This window comes from Bactrocera oleae, chromosome 2 (genome assembly GCF_042242935.1).
Source record: "Bactrocera oleae isolate idBacOlea1 chromosome 2, idBacOlea1, whole genome shotgun sequence".
Taxonomy (NCBI): domain Eukaryota; kingdom Metazoa; phylum Arthropoda; class Insecta; order Diptera; family Tephritidae; genus Bactrocera; species Bactrocera oleae.
In genome coordinates, this window is record NC_091536.1 from 93,790,295 (window position 1) to 93,807,609 (window position 17,315).

Sequence of the window (17,315 nt, forward strand, 5' to 3'; positions counted from 1 at the left end):
GTGACCAGATCTTTTATAAAAATTGTAAGCTATGGAGGAGGTAAACATATTATTTTTACTACACTTTAGCACTAAAGTTGTACACATTTTTCGGCTTTTGGATACAAATCTACAAATATATAACCAATGAAGTTCAAACCACACACTTCTCTCAATAAATTGTAATACGAACGGTCGTTTTTGCACGAACTTGCATTCGGATTACGCCAGAGACAGAGTAATGAACCGAAGAAGTGTTGGAATCGTGGAATATAAAATAATTTATCAGGTACGAACAATTTTGTCGTCAATTATAACCTTCTTAATCAAGTGTCAACTATATAAAATAGGTCACCTGGCAATCTACCTACTGGAACCTAGCATATCAGGTAAGTGTTACGTTCTCATATAACTTGAGTTATTATAAAACATAAAGGTAAGTACTTTACGGGTTTTTACGGCGACAAATCAACAGCTGTCTTCGATTGTACACTCTTCATATGCTATTTTTTAGCAGTGTTCCCTTATCGCAAGTTAATGAATGGAATTCAATACCCGATATTATAATCTTATATTGATGCGGTATAGCCACTTTATATATCTCTCTCACTCAGTCTCTCTCTATTTGTATATACTATATACGAATATAATATAGGAATATTAGGTTCTATGAATGATATAGGGACCTCTTTGCTTCGGAAGGGATATTCCCTATAAAGAACGAGACGATTAACCTATGTGAGAGTTTAACGTCGGTTAAACGGCTGGAAGAGCCAGCTTAAATTGTATTAAAGTGGAAGAAGGATCCATATTCGAAAATTTCGCTAAAATAATTGGAACCATCGAGTTCGACCATCATGCTAACACTGTTTCGGTGCTAAGTATTACACAAAAACCCGTTAGGAGTTTATGGAAAAAAGGCCTAATGGACCGTAGCAAATGGTTACTGGTGACAAAAAATGGATTCCTTATGACAACGTCAAGCTAAAATGACAAGCCAGAAATGACGGTCAGCAATGTTTTGCAATGTGTATGGTAGGATCGGAAGGAATCTCTTAATTCGCACCTGTATAATCCACAATTGAAACGTCTGTAAAAAGTTGTAAAAAGTGATCGACTAGAAACCAACTATTCCGATCAATTAGAGTGGAATTGTAATTCATTAAGACAAGCTGAGTATATTTAGTCCGGACCTGGCACCAATACAAGAAATTCAAGCGGAATCAGGCATATTTCATTCAAATTTGAGACGCTATAGTAGAAAGAAAGATGAGTACAGTGCAAATTAAAGTGCACCATATACCAGGAATGTATAAAATTTCAGCTTTTAAGTAAAATTAATGAGGCACACGCACACATATACCAACGCATAAATGCCAGTACACACACATACGGAGATAAATATGCTTGATCTACGCAGCGGAGCAGTATGCATATAAATAATCACTGCGAACGCCCGCTTCAACACCTCGCCTGGCATTCCTGTGAGGAACAAATGCACCTGCAAATCGCTTATCTCTCCAACCATTTTCTATGCTGCCTTTGACATCCACTGGCTGTTGCTGGCGCTGACGCTGACGCCAATGTAGCAGCTACTGTCACTGGTTGTGCCTGCTGTTGGCTGCCATCATCGGTGACGACAACATCAGCATCTACATCAGCTGCTATCAGCGCGTGGAGATCAGTGAAGCTACCTGCCTCGCATACAGACAAATGGCAACACGTCTGCTGTTATCCGCCGCAAGCAGGCACCTTAGCGAGCCAACACCCTGTGCGCACGCCAGTCTTTCAATTTCTCAGCCAGTCTGTCCGCCGGTTGACAGTGCTTTCGTCCAGCATTGGCAGTGGGAAACTGTTAAATTTATCGTTGCTTTCGACTTGATTTAGCGTGTTTATGTTTTGTCGCACTAAGGGCCCTTAGTACAAGCTCCAAATGCACCCAGCATTCCGGTGCCAGTGTATCAAGTTGAGTTGTTTTTGTTGTTCGGTAGAGTTGCAACATCTTCGCAGTGATTTGCCTGACTACAGCAGTCACATATGCCGCGCTGGTGCTTTGTCTTAGAGGATTCAGTAGCCCAACAACCAGCAGCTGGTGTCGGTTTTGTCATTGTTCTTGCAACATAACACTACAACATTGCTTCGCTGGCATAATTTACATATCTAGATAGATATTTAAGGTACCTACATACAAAGGTGCGCATATCTTCAAAAGTGTTTTATTTATATTGTTATTGTCGCTTGTACATATTTGTGCACCTTGCAACTTGAGTGGATCTCAGCGACCAAGCTATGAGCTCACACTTCCATTAAGCATGTCAAATGGTGCGCTTCCATTTCAACTGTCGAATCTCTTCTTTGTCATCATTATTACAAATGTCACAGAGGAACAGTGTCTAACGCCTGCGAATGTTTATTTGTTTACGAAGCTTGGATGACTCGATGCTCAAAAATGATTGTTTCATGAAGAAACACAAGATGAAATTTAAACCATTATTTTTATAATATATGGCTTTAGTAACCGGTATCTCGCGTTGTATAAGTGCGATCGAGTCACGCTATTAGGCGTAAGAAGACTAAAATTGCGAAATGTTATTGGTGATGAAAAGTGGCTAATTTACGACAACATCAAGTGATAATGGTCGAGGTCGAAATGCGGTAAGCCGGCGAAAACAGTGACCGAGCCAGGATTGACGGTCAGAAAGTGTTTGCTATGCGTCTGATGGAATTGTCAGAAAATCTTCTACTATAAACCGTTCCCCTACGACCAAAATCTTAATTCGAACCTTTACTATCAACAATTGGACCGTCATAAGGAAACGATCGCCCATAAGGGGCCAGCTTTGCCAATAAGAGAGCGACTGTGCTCCATCAGGACAACGCCAGGCCACACATATTGATAGTGACTCGAAAGAAGCTCAGGGAACTTAGTTGGGAAGTTCTAATGCTTAGGCCGAGTTCAGACCTTTTTTTACCTTTAGGTGTTAAGTTTTTACACAAAACCGGACTGAGCGAGACTACATTTGTCGGTAAAACCAAAGTATTATACAGAAAATGAAAACTTGTACTCCTCAACTAATTTACGCACTTTGAAAGATTTTCTATTTACTAGAACTAGGATGGTGAAACATCAGACACTAAGCCTCCTTCAAATAATTTCTAAGTAAATTATTTAATACCTGATCTAAAACTTCTTTATAAATTAAAGACTCGTTTTAAAAAACTAAACTATCAATCAAGTTTTGTTTTCCAAAGTTTATTTGTTTATTAACCATAAAATGACTAAATACAAATTTTAATTCCATAGAAACACAGTACGTCTTCAAATACGAAAGCGATCCCAACAACCCAACTCCTCTATTTAGGCAGACACCGCGAAAAACACATACCTGACTACTGTCACTGACAGCTGTAAACTGTCACTGCCACTGTCTCAAGCAGTTAGCAGCTACAACTAAACGGAGAACGCTAAGAATCCATGGCATGTAAACAGCTGTGGCAATCAGCTTGGCAAAGCGTATCAATTGAAATGCAAATTCAAAGCGATTTTTTCACCATAAGAGGTCAAGCACGTCATCCAGCGAGACAAGAAAGTACGGAAACGCGTAAGCGGAGAAGAAAAATCATCAAATGGACAAGACTGCTTAAAAGCGATTACCAAACGATTTCAGCGAAAAACACTAAACAACAACAGCAATAAGAGGGAGGATGAAAATCACGTAAAAAAGAAGAATGCACGAAATAAGGAATAATCAAAAAAAAGCACATCAAACATTTTGACACGACTCATTATCCCGCCTCGCATGTCACATTTTTCACGAGCTGTCCGACGCAGTGGCGGCAGCGGTCACTTTTCGGGTAGCAAGCAGCGCCGCCAGGCGTCAGTCGGTAGGTACTAGGCCTTATTGTTAGTTATTAAGGGTCTTATCCCTTGTTCTTAAACTGCTTTATTTGGCTTTGTTTATATTTATTGTTTGCTTACTTCTTGCTCATTTGACGCTTCTTAGCGGCACTGATAACGTTCACGTTTAAATTTACGCAAATTAATGAGCCAAAGGTGTCAGAGGTTGCTTACCTTTACTAACGCGTACCGTAACCTCGCCTTCGGTGAAAACTGCAACTTCACCGCATCCGTCTCTCTCACCCACTTTCTCTCTCTCTCTCTCTGTTTCATCATAAGCAATGTATTTTGCATTTTACAGGTTTCAAAGGAATGTTAGCCATTCTTCTTACACTTTTTTTGTTTCTCCTGGCAGTTTATTGTTGGCTGTCATTGGCGTCGTCGTCAACATTTCGGTCGTGGCGGCAAACTATCGCCCTTTATCACCGTCAACCACCTACCAACCGCCAGCAGTCAACCGTCGTCCATCCATCCATTCCACCAACGAACTTCATACCTTTCGCGAGCTGCGTTCCCGTTCATTGTGTTGGCTACAAACATTCGAGGTGATGACTTGACCGACCAACCGACACCGGTGACTTTGAGGTGCGAAGTTGATGCGCATCGCCAGTGACAGCGGATGAGCCAAAGTTTTGCTGAATATCTAGCGGCTTACTTAACATAGGGGAGACGAAATGAAGGGGGAACGGCAAGACGACTTAGCCTGTTTGTCACACTTTGTTGCGCAGCATCCTTCTCTCTGGTGTCGCCTCAACATTAATGCTCATCATGTTTGCTGTTCTTTCTTGCTTGTTTGTACTTAGACATTATTGTTTTAGTTTTTGCTGTTGTCATTGTTTTGCATGCAATTACTATATAAAAACAGCAATACAAATGCATTGTCATTTGGGTGAAATGTGAAGGAAAGAGACAAAGTGGGGTCAGTTGCAAAGATGTACCACAAAAGCAGGCAAAGGCACACACATATATTCTTAAGATAATAGAAGACAAACAAGAAGTGAGTTGATAAGCCTTTAAGGATAATACGGTTTTTTGTTTTTGAACCAAAACATGGTTGCCAATTGCTGCTCAGAGAGTCAGCGCTTTAACTTATATAAAGGTCAATAGGTAAATTTTGCGGTTACTTAAAATTTTAAGCACCGAAAATTCGAGCATGTCTCTCCGAGCTTAAGTTGCTATATTTAAAGTGGTAGAAACACTGGGTGAACGGTAATATTTTTATCATAGTGGAGTGTTTTTTTTGTATGGAAAAGTCCAAATGGCGTTTACAGCGACGACGTCAGCAGAAGGGTGAAGGCTTAAATTTTGACTACTCATAATTTTATCGTCTAGCAAAGACAAAGGTAGCTGTCAATAAAGAAGAGCTGGACCTACTGTTCACATAGTAACTCCAATTTAGGATATATTAATTTTTTCTTTACTGTCTAACTGAAAGACTGCTTGGGAAGAATTTGAAGGTTCGCTGACTCCACATAATCTACTCCTGAACAGCTAATTCAAGGATCTACGAATGCTATATAAAAACGGGAATCCTTAAGCAGGCAACGATCCAAAATACATTCCAACCAGCCGACTATCGGAAAAAAACTACCCGAAACCTCAAGACGACGGACGAAATTTTAAATAATTACTTTGAAAATATACATTCTATTGGTTGATATTTTGATGGTTACTTCATAAGTATGGGTGCTACTAACTGCAAGAGTTACACTTGACTATTGTACCCATCAGAATCTGAGTTCTCCTTCCAGATAACAACGAATGAGTCAATTCCGATCGGTTCGGAATCTCTGTTAAAATTATTATTAGTATATCCGAAAAAGTGTATGATAAAGAACAAGCTAAATCACTATGAATCTAAAATTATAGACTTAGATACTCTCTGTAACGAAACATTCTATTATCGATAGTCTAAGCCTTTAGAAGTTAAGGGTTTCGAGCACTTATATATAGTAGGTAGGAGTAGTAGTAGTAGTTCAAGATTTCTTTCTTCCCAATTTAATACATATAGTATTTATCTGGGTACATGATTACCATGAAGCTTTAACAGAATCCTCGTATTAAACTAGTAATTCATGATAATTTTTTACAGTTTAATGATTTCTTCTTTTTCTAAGCCTTCCATTGTCATTTACAATTATCGCATACTTGCATCTATCCCGGTTGTTTTAAATCAATTTTGTCAAAACTTCCAACTCGGCCCACATCGTTGCTGGTCAGCTGACAAAAGTATGAACCTGTGAAACTTCAAATAACAGAAGAACAACAGCAACAATACGAAAAGAAAAGGCTCCAACCTAAGTCGCTACAACGTGGCCTGAGGACCTCAGGATGCTTCAGACTGTCTCAGTATATTGCGCAAACGCCTGCTGAGCCGCCGGCTGAAATTAAAATGTAATGCGAACGTGTGTTTAATTCGGTGCTACATTTTAGGGGTTGTATGTGTGTTGCTGCCAACAATGAAGTGTGAATAACAGCTACAACATTGCCGCCAACGGTAACAGGCATGTCGAAGGAGCACAGGATTTTACATGAATATATTACAAATACTGAAGTATTTTTCTTGAAATAGAGTTGCCAGCTTCAAAAACTACAAAAGAAAAAAGATATTGGAAATACTTGGTCATATTACAAAAATATTTGCAATTCTTATTTCCCAGCAGCAATTTTAAAATTCACACAACTAATAATAGTTGGCAACCCTTACTGTGTGGCTACCCCCCCCCCGCTATGGGGAATAGTTGGTTTGGGTTGCGTGTTTTGCCTTCCTTTGATTTATGACTTTACAATGACAATTTATTATATTATTTTGTCGCTTGTCTTGTCTTCATTGTCTTAAGCGCAAAATCCAATGCAAACCACCGAGGAAGAGACGAAAATTTTGAATGTAAAAAATATTTATGCATTTAGTTTGAGTTTGGGTGTGTGTGTGTGCGTGCTAAAACAGTAGCTTGTTTTTCTCAAAACATTTATGTTTGTATGTGTGTGTGTACATTTTGCTAGGGGATTTGCTGGGTATCGATGACATCTTGTTGAATTAAAGAAGCGTTGCTTGTAAATACTTTGCGCGAGCTTTAAATATGGCATTTGTGGATTCCATTCGCTTGGCAACTTGACAAGGATTAATAATGAGCGTGTTGAAAAATGTAATCAGCAGATAGCGACAATCGACTAGCGACATTTTATATATAAAATTATGGAAATTCAACGGATTTTTAATATTTTAAAGAAAAGTACACTTTAACGAAGTATTTTGCTTTAGAGATCTACAATTTTAACTTTAAAGTCACACAAATATGAAAATAGTATTGAACACTTTGAGAACGAACCTGACTGCTGAGCATTTAATTTCGAATGAAGCACAACCAAAAATGGGTCCTCAAAGTCAAGCAAACTCTGGAATTCCTTAGAGAAGCCCTTTTAATTGAAATATTTCTCCTAAACGTTTAAAAAAAATAACAAAAGCTCTTGCAAATCGGGGTTGAAGCTTGGTGGAGTACTGCTCTCAGGTAGTAACCTGGTTCTCATAGCGATAATAGAGATCACAAAGCCTTTACGGGCAGTGGGTGAGATTGCTGTTTGATAAGGAGAGGTTATATATAGATTTTTTTCTCACACTAAGAATATATATATGTAATATAGAGATCTCAAGTTGAAGATACCAGAAAATAAATTTCGTTACAATAAAAAGCTTATAATCGAGACGGAGGCCTACTATCAAGCAAAAGACCAAAAGTACTACAAACACGGTATTAAAAAGTTGGAAGATCGACAAAATCGGTGCTAATTACAGAAACCATTGAACGCTAAAGCTGAAGTAATGTTGAATTTGTCCAAAAAAGTGAATAATTACTTTAATTTTGTAACAATAAATTGACAATTGGTGTGACTTTTAAATGGCAACCAAAAAAATACAGGGATCTAGGAAAATTACAGCGATTCAAAAAGTACTGCTTCTTAATATCTATTTTGTTCTAATTTGTAGCATACTTCTATTCGGGAATAAACCGAATAGCGGCAAGTTGAATAAGAGTTTCGCTCTGCTAATATATGGAAATTTATGACTAAGTTCAGAACTAAACTTTGACAAAACCAATAAAGGTACGCTATTTACGCTAGTACAAAAAAAAAAAAAAAACATGACCTTATTTAGAAAACCAGAGTACTAAGGAAATTACGTTATATTTATGTCTATATATATTTACAGCATAAGTTATAACTTTAATAACATCTCTTACATCATTTTCAGCCACTTTCTCTGCTCAAAATTCAAGTCACGCAAACCTTGCCTTATGGGGAAAAGCTCAGAAAGTGTATGTGTAGGTGTGTTAACCGCAAACAATTTGTAAATTATTAAAATGAAAATTATATTGTGATGATTTGCCTCATATACTAAGTACAGTATGTAGGCATACAAATATAATTATTATGCAATAAAAAATGTCATTTGTTTATAAGAGTTTTGGTAATGAAAAGGCGCTATATAAGTTTGCATGAATGTGTGTGTATTAGAGAGTGTTTGTGGGTACTTGGACACAGTTTACAGCATTGCATGTCACCTAACAATTTCCCAGTAACTGCGGTAAAGCGTAAGTGCGTAGGAATAGAAATATGTGTGTCAACATGCGAAACTAAACGCGATCGCAATATACATACATATATTATATCTTGCTTATAATATGGAACGAACTCAATTCAAAAAAAAAAATTATTCATATCAGCATTTAGCAGTATACATATTTTGTCTAAAACTTGTAGTTCATTCATTTAGAATTTTCCAAACTGATTATCTTCCTCATTATTTATGTTAACCGCGATATATTTGCGGAAACTCACATATTTTCCAGATGTGGGAATCTAACGTAGCCATAATTGCTAGTTGATCACTGATTTATGTATTGTATGAAAAGTTGAAAAGTACGGACATTTATTCCCTTATATTATTGTGACTCTATTATTCCTCTATGTATTGCGACTGATTTTAGACACTAATCCTCACTAACTTGTTAGTTTCGCAGAGTAGTACTCTTTTTGATACTGAATACTCTACCTCTGTTTTATCGTAAATAGCTAGTTTGCCTTAAGTGACAAGTAGCTTCATAGAGAATATTCCTATTCCTTCAACCTAGTAATTTAACTTCAAGCTACTGAGTGTTTACGTTTAACAAGTTAAAAGTATAAGCACATAAATGTTTTATTATAAAGGGTGTTAAGATCTTGAAATTGAACTGACAATCAACATTTGTAGAAAATAATTGAAAAGACCTGACGAATCATCACTCAATAACTACAAAAAGCTACAGTTATCACTTATAATGTCCATCTTCTGGAAGTACTATAAAGTAAAAAAAAAAGTACATAAAAAAATCGTACGTTAAGTTTTAGACTGTCTCAGCATATTGCGCAAACGCCTTGACGTTGAGCCGCCGGCTGAAATTAAAATGTGATGCGTATGTGTGTTTAATCCCAAAAATGTGGAGCTACATTTTAGGGGTTGTATGTGTGTTGCTGCCAACAATGAAGTGTGAATAACAGCAACAACATTGCCACCAACGGTAACAGTCATGTCGAAGGAGCACAGGAATATATTAGAAATACTGAAGTATTTTTCTTGAAATAGAGTTGCCAGCCTCAAAAACTACAAAAAAAAAAGATATTGGAAATCCGTTAAGTTTTATTAACAATTATAGGCGGCCACTTTGGGGTGGAACAGAGTGGTTATGAAGTATGATTACTGCGACAGCAAATGCTAAGTCTACAAAAAATTAAAAAGTAATCTTAAACTTGAATTAAATTTATGCACTGGAAAATTAACTTATTATATATAAGTATTTGAGTATTTCAAATGAAAATTTGTGTCACGCTTACGTCCACTTTTATACCACAATGACAAATGATTACATGTTTGGGTTCAGTGTAACGTTCGGCTTTAAAATGAAGAGTTATTTACTCATTTGCAACGAATACGAAGGCAGAAGCTCGAATGGGCTGATTCAGCAGTGACTTAATCATGATTTACCCGCCCTAAAACATTAAGAAAACTCGAAAAGGTTTAGCGAATAAAGGCATTTGTTAGCGTTTGAATTCACTGCTCGATATCAATCTAGCGTCTTAGCAATAATTTGAATGTCAAATAACGAACCAGTGACGACATCACGACGAAGACTGGACTCACTGGAGGACAGATTGTCGAAAATATCGATAAAATATTAGAAGTCGTCGAGTCTGATACTCACTGAATTCATTGCCGAGAATTTGGTTCATTTTGCTATTTGGTTTAGTTTGGTGGAATTGTGCTGCGAACAATTGAACCATCTAAAGGAAACACTCGCTCAAAAACGGCCAGCTTAGCTATTAGGAGTGTTACTGTGTTTCGAAAGGACAACGTCAGCCTATACATCAATTTTGGACTCAAGAGCAGCTCCGGGAGCTTGGTTGGAAGGTTTTTAAGAATTCATCTTTTCGTTAGGGCCTGGCAAAAAGTGATTATTACTTGTTCTCGTTTATGACGAATGATTTTGCTGATTAAAAACTCAGTCCCAGTTTTTTACCGATGGCAACCAAGGTTTCTATGTGAGTGACAGTATGTAATTACTTTCAAAATGACAATAAGTTACTAAACAAAATAGTGTATATTTGATTAAATCAGATTATTTTTAAATACAATTTTTTCTATTTAATACAAAAACTATGGATTTCTTCTTGCTTAAATAATTTACCTAAAACATTATTTCACATACGATATATAGGGGCACTGAAATTATAGCGTGTTATTTCAGCTTAAAGCTACTTTCATCAACTTATGTTATACAGGTATCATGCAATAAAAGTGGCATTACTATGAACTAAGCGGCTTAGTGACCGTTAAAGTACAAGTGCATACAGTTAGACGGACAGACATATTCATGTTTACACTTTAGACAAATTATTATGTGTGCATGGGAGCATCACATTTTATTAGACTGTAAAATAACAACAAAATGAACGGTAAAATTTATGTTGCATGCTTCCGCGTTGAAATGGTCATCCAAAAGTGCCATAAAACATTTAACATTGCAACATAATTCGTTGCACAAAACCGCAGACAATTGCCAGCAATTATTATGTTAGCAAATGGCTTGCGAGCATAACAAAAGGACTCTCAAGGGCAAACGCAGACACAATAACATTTAAGGAGAATACCGAATGCTAACTTTTAAATTGTAGCCAGCAACAATTTGATGTGCAACCGCGTCGTGTGGCACGCTGGTTATGCGCTATGTGATGGTATGTAGTGGAGTCGCCACAAAATGGTCATAAGCAAACATAATGGCTATATCTGATGTATATTAGTACATATCACATCATTATTGGTCACTATCACATCAGCAAACAACAAAAAGCAACTTATTATTATTATGTTGAGCTTAATTTATTTATTTTTGTTTGAATGTCATTAAAAAGTCCTTAATGATCAAAGTTTTCGAGCGCCTACAACGCCATCAAGAGAGAGAGAGAGATAAATCGATGTGTAGATGCGAAGAGCTGAGAAGGAAAGTATTTGTGCAGAAACATTAGGGTGAAACATAAGCTTAAATTTAAAACATACTTACAGGAATTTTTTATAAATTTACTTTTAAACAACATTAGTGTGTTCCCAAACCGATTTGACTAAAAAAAATTTTCAGTTTTTCGCAAAAACACGTTGAACCTCGGTATGATTGTCTACTTAGAATAATATGGAATATAAAGTAAAAAATCTAACTGTATCTATAGCTATATTTGTGCATTTTTTTTCATTTAAACGTTTATTTAAGAAACCCATAAACAAGAACTACGCCGGCTTAGCAGCCAAGAATGAATCAAATCAATTTTTGATACGCTGTTTTAATGTGAAAAGCATTCTAGTGAGGGCATTCTGTATCAACTAGAACAAATGGTAGTTAAAAGGAAAAGGTCTAAAAAGCAGACCGTTGTTTTCCAAACAGCTTTAAACCGACCTTGCAGCAAGATACCGAGCGTTGTCATGATGTAAGATTATTGCCTCATCTCTAATCGCAATTTCCAGCCGTTTTTCGGCAATCGTTTCAATATGCTTCAATATGCTGAGTCGTTGTTGGTAGCGTTCCTCATTACTGGTTTTAGGAACTTATAATACAGCAGTTATAATCTGATACAAAAATGATTTCATTTCAGCTTCATAGCTTTCAGAAGCATTTCTGGCATGCAAAACTTCTTCCAACGTCTCTTCGCTGCAATTCATATGTTCTCCAATTTCCTTGCTTTTGAATGTATCCGGCTGCTTCTAAGCATTTTGAAATGGCTACTTGAGGGACTCTAAAAGATTCTGCGAGCTCTTTTTAAATTTGTCAATCATTTTTATCGAGAAATATTTCCAATTCCTCATCTTCAAACTTTTTTCGCCACACAGAACATTCTTGGTCTTCCAAGGCTAAATCACCACTTTCAAATCGTTAAAACCGCTTTTGCCACGTTCACTTAGCTAGAGTATGTTCACTATAAACTTTCACCAATAAAAGATGACCTTCGGTTCACAAGAACAGTGATTTTCCATTGCACGTACAGAATATTGGAATCATGGAATAATAATCAAACCACGTCATCTCTTAAAAAATCGTAAGTATATTATTATACTTGTAGACCCAAAAGACTTAAATTTAAACTCCCGAATATAATGCAGAACACGTTAAATAATTGTTGTTAATCTTATTTCAGAGCACTTTGAGTAAACTACTAAAATCAATATCAAAACAATAACCGCACCCTAATACACACGCATGAAAAACTCTCTCTCCTCACGCCACCTTCACAGGGCTCTGAAGCAGCAAGCACAGAGCATTTCCTCTATTCCGCCGATAACATTTTTGTATGTCTATATGTTGTATGTATGTAGGTGCTCGCATAGGTTTAATGCCAGTGTTTGAGCTTTACAGCGAAATAATAGGGAGGGAACGGCCATGACAGTTAATGCAACAGTAATAAAAAGTTAAATTACAAAATTATGTCCGGCAAAATGATGTCATTAAACATTTGCAAACATTTTTTCCGCCCGCCAATGACACGCTCAGGGAACTGACCATCAAATGGTGTAATTTTTTATTACTTTCTCTATGGCTGGATAGATAACAGTTTATACGGATCCATAGATGCGGGTGCTGATAATACTTAGTTGCTAAAGGCAACGCGGCAACTTTCAGTGCTGGGGAGTTTAATGAATACAGTAGGCACGCAATAACATGCTGCGGTTCATATAGATCCACATTTGAGAGCGTTTGTACTTAGTTACGGTACGTTCCACTGTACTGAAGAATGCTAAATACTGCAGAAATGATAAAATGCACACCACAAACTTGTAACTCCAATAAATTCATATCGACGAATAATATGGCATCCAATGCCTTGATAATTACAACTTGTACGATATCAGCGTTTGTTAAAGTTTTGAAGTGGTCAGGGGATCATCGCCTCAAATTGAGTTGGATGCAGAGGATGTCAACATCTCTTGTCAATGCTAGACTCGTACCAAAAGACCTGAATCTTTTGCAAAAATTACGCAGAAGAGATGTTTGACAATGTAACTAGCTAAATACCCTCCATTCATCAAACTCCTCAATACTGGCGACGAGACGTGGATTTATGAATAACGAAAAAAACAAAATTCGCTGCAGGTACAATATTAAAGACCATCTCAGCCGAGACTTATAACAAATGTATGGAAAATTGGATTAAGCGTTGACATGCTCGTATTGGCTCAGGAGTATCTTTTGATGGCAATAATAAAGATTTGTATTGACGTGAAAATTAATTTTTTTTTTGCTCAGTTCGGGTAAAATTTGGTATATTTAGAATATTAAAGCTTGGTATGATCTACATGATCTGCTGAGGAACATGTTTCCATCACAGTTTTATTAAGGTAACTAACAATTTGAACGATTTATTCGGGGAAGAGACATAAAGTTACCCAGAAATCATTGTAAGTTGTATGTACATAGAACTGGAGAAACCACTGTATTCACTTAAGTGTGCTAATATATCTTACATATTTACCGATATATATCTCAAAGTCAAAGTCCACCTCAATTCTAAAATCATTATATTAGGAATATGGGGGCTAGGGGAAGTAAGGTTTTTTTTACTAATTTTTATCATAAGAAAATATTAGATATTATCAGATGAAGATGTCCACATAATTTTCGTAAGATATCTTCCAGATTGACTGATATTTTTGGTATGAAGTTAGCTGTAGACACCGAGGTATCTAATAGGTTGAAAGTCTATAAACTGTTTTCGACCATTTTAAAATGAGAGGTGTCACAACTTCAGAGCACTATTTGTGTTTAATATTATTTAGACATATATATTGCTGCTTAATTTGTATATCGTATATGGGAATAAGACATTGCAAGCTCCCTCAGATACAGCAATGAGTAAGATATATATTTGCCAAGTCCAAATATACCCAAATATTTCATGAAGCCATAAGTAGTGCACCTCAAGCACCTATGAGTATTGTAATAAAATGTATTTAATATCCTTTAAACATATGCCACATTAGACAATACAGCGATAAATTTACGCACATTAACGCCCATGTAGAACAGCTCGTACTCTTATACTCGTGCATGCATATATAGTACATGTATACGGTATATATGCAAAAGCTAAGGGCACCAGCGTTTAAGCGCTATACTTGTATCATAAGCATAAATACCGCTATGAACCTCACATGTTACTACAACGCAACAGATTTTCACTTTCAAGCCCTCCTGCCAAGCCGCGGCGACACACTCATTCCCCCAACCCCAAGGAGATTTTCTCGGAAATGTTTTTACTTCACTCAGCGGCAGCTTTTGCGCCACCAGGAAGCTCATTTCATTTTTCCGTCGCCGCAAAACTTTTCGCCTTTTAATTAATTAAATTGCATGCCACCGGCCAGCCCAGTTCGTGGAACGTGTGCGTGTTATTATATGTATGTAGCGAAGCTGCTCGAGAGTACGTAAATATATATGCACCGTTATGCTGACCATTTCCATATTGTCGCATGTCACGTGCTCACCTTATTGTTCGCATTATTGTCACCCATACACAGCTGTTGGTGGCAACATAAGTATTACATGCATATTATTATATTATTGTTGTTGTTATGTGCTTTCTTTCATTTTCATGTGCGTTTATTACAGGATCTCTCCGCCTCTCAACGCCAGCAAGGAGTTTATGCCTGTATGTATGTGTGTATTACAGTGAAAAATTCCGCTGTTTGCCTTTGAGAGGCGCGCTCGCACTATTTGGCGTCCGTTCCACGCATTCTTCGAAGTTTTCGCCCTTCATTCATTTTGTATGTAGTTTATTTTCCCCTTTGGAATACATCTCTGACTAACTTAATTGGAGGTGTAGCAAACGATTTAAATATATTTCGTTGAATTTTATGATGCAAATTTCGGGTGATAATTAACGGCTAGAGACAGCTGTGATATGTGTGGGCGCCTTGTGAAATATAATTAATATCTTAGCGAGTCTTAAAGCATTTATCTTTAAGTATTTTTTGTTTTTTTTTTAAATAGAATTTAGGAAGAATTTCTGCTAAGGCTTTCCTTAATAATTTATTATAAAAGAATATAATTTACCAGCTCGCAAGTAAAATAAGTCATTTGTCCTTGTTAAGTCAAATGAGGGCAAATTTTGGGAATATACATAACATACTTGCATGTCCTTCTAGATGAACACCGCCCGGTAAAATATCTTTTAAGTAGCATTATCGTCAAAAGATGCTAACTGTGTTTGGTAGAAAAAAAGACAAAAAATACTCACGTCACTACTATTACCTTAAATCCCGCCTAATAACCTTGCCTGTACTACATCTCACATAAGTGGAGGCACTCTTTCTCTAAACTCATGCCTGCTTTTTTAAAAATACGTGAAATTAAATAATTAATAACCCTAAATGTAGGATATAGGTACAATTACTGACAAACCGTTGCCTACAATCAGGCGCATTGCTTATAAAAATTTGATCAAGAAACAAATAAGATTGAAACCAAATGAGTTAAAGTGAGTCTATTTTATATCAAAGATTGATTAATTTAATTGAACAAACTAAAATCGGTATTAGTATGTAATATTCCGACGTGGAGTTGAACTAGGGACTTACATCATATCAATAAGATGCCTTAAATGTGAAACAAAATCCAAAAAAAAAAATAAAATTGAAGATATTAGGAACAAACTTGTTTGGACGTAAAAAAAATCATTTTCTGCTTCTGAAGCATCTAACAGGAAATCAAGTAAAGGTATAAAAAATATCAAATACATTTTTAGTTTTTATTTTTATGTCATTGTTCTCTGAGCTTAAGGAAAGGGTAATAAAAGCTGATGCGTTGTAACAATTAACTCAATATATGGGGATAAGTGTACTAAACAAACTATTGTACTTTTCAGTAATAAATGAAAAATTAAACTCACATATGGTCAAATGCATTTTTAAACACTTTTGTTTGGTTATTGAGTTTATGCCAATAAAAGTTAACTGCTCGCAAATCATAATAAGCTAATAACAAACAGATAAAACTCACAAAGAGCACATACGTAGTCATATAAAATTGCATATATGAAAAGAATCGAAGTTGAAATCATGAGATTTTACGATCAATTGAGCTGGATAAACATAAATTTTGGATTTGTCATAAAACACCCACACAAACCCGGCAATAAGCTTATGCAAAGCCAAACCGAGTAAATAATAATAAAAGAAGAAGAAAGCAAAAAAAAGTGAGCAAAAGAGTTCAACGCACTGCTTGAAGCACCAGCTCTTCGCTCTTCTCCATTTCAGTTAACTGCTCCAATCAACAGCAATACACCAAAGCCACAAATACACATGAGCGCCTATAAGCTGTTCGTGCCTCACATAAAACGGCATTTATGTAAATTAACTTAGGAATTGACATGCAGTGTTAATAAACCGACGCCCAAATAGCCAAATGCGTTGACATTCCCCTGTAGATAACGAACATAAACGACCAACCACCTCAGTGTGCAACTGACATTGCAACATGAAGAACAAATAAATGCCTAAGCATTCTTTCGCTTTAACGATCGGCAGTCCAGTTTGTAAACGAAAGCGAAAGCCAGTTTGGCTAAAGTTGCAAGCTGAGGCACAAAAGAAGAAGTGGCTGCCACTATAAACCTATTTTGGTTTAAATTACATGCCACACATAAATTTTTAAAAATATGTGCATAGCTGCTGTTCTACCTATATATACATATGTGTACCCATGGGGCCAGCCAAACTCGCCTTGCAACTACCACACAGCAATTTCAGGTTATTAACATCTAACTTCGCTAATTTAGGTGGGGAAAAACCAGCCCCAAACACTTGAGCAAGTCAAGCATCAATAGTTGTTGTTGTTGTTCTTGCACGAGCATCATATATTGTCTGGAACAC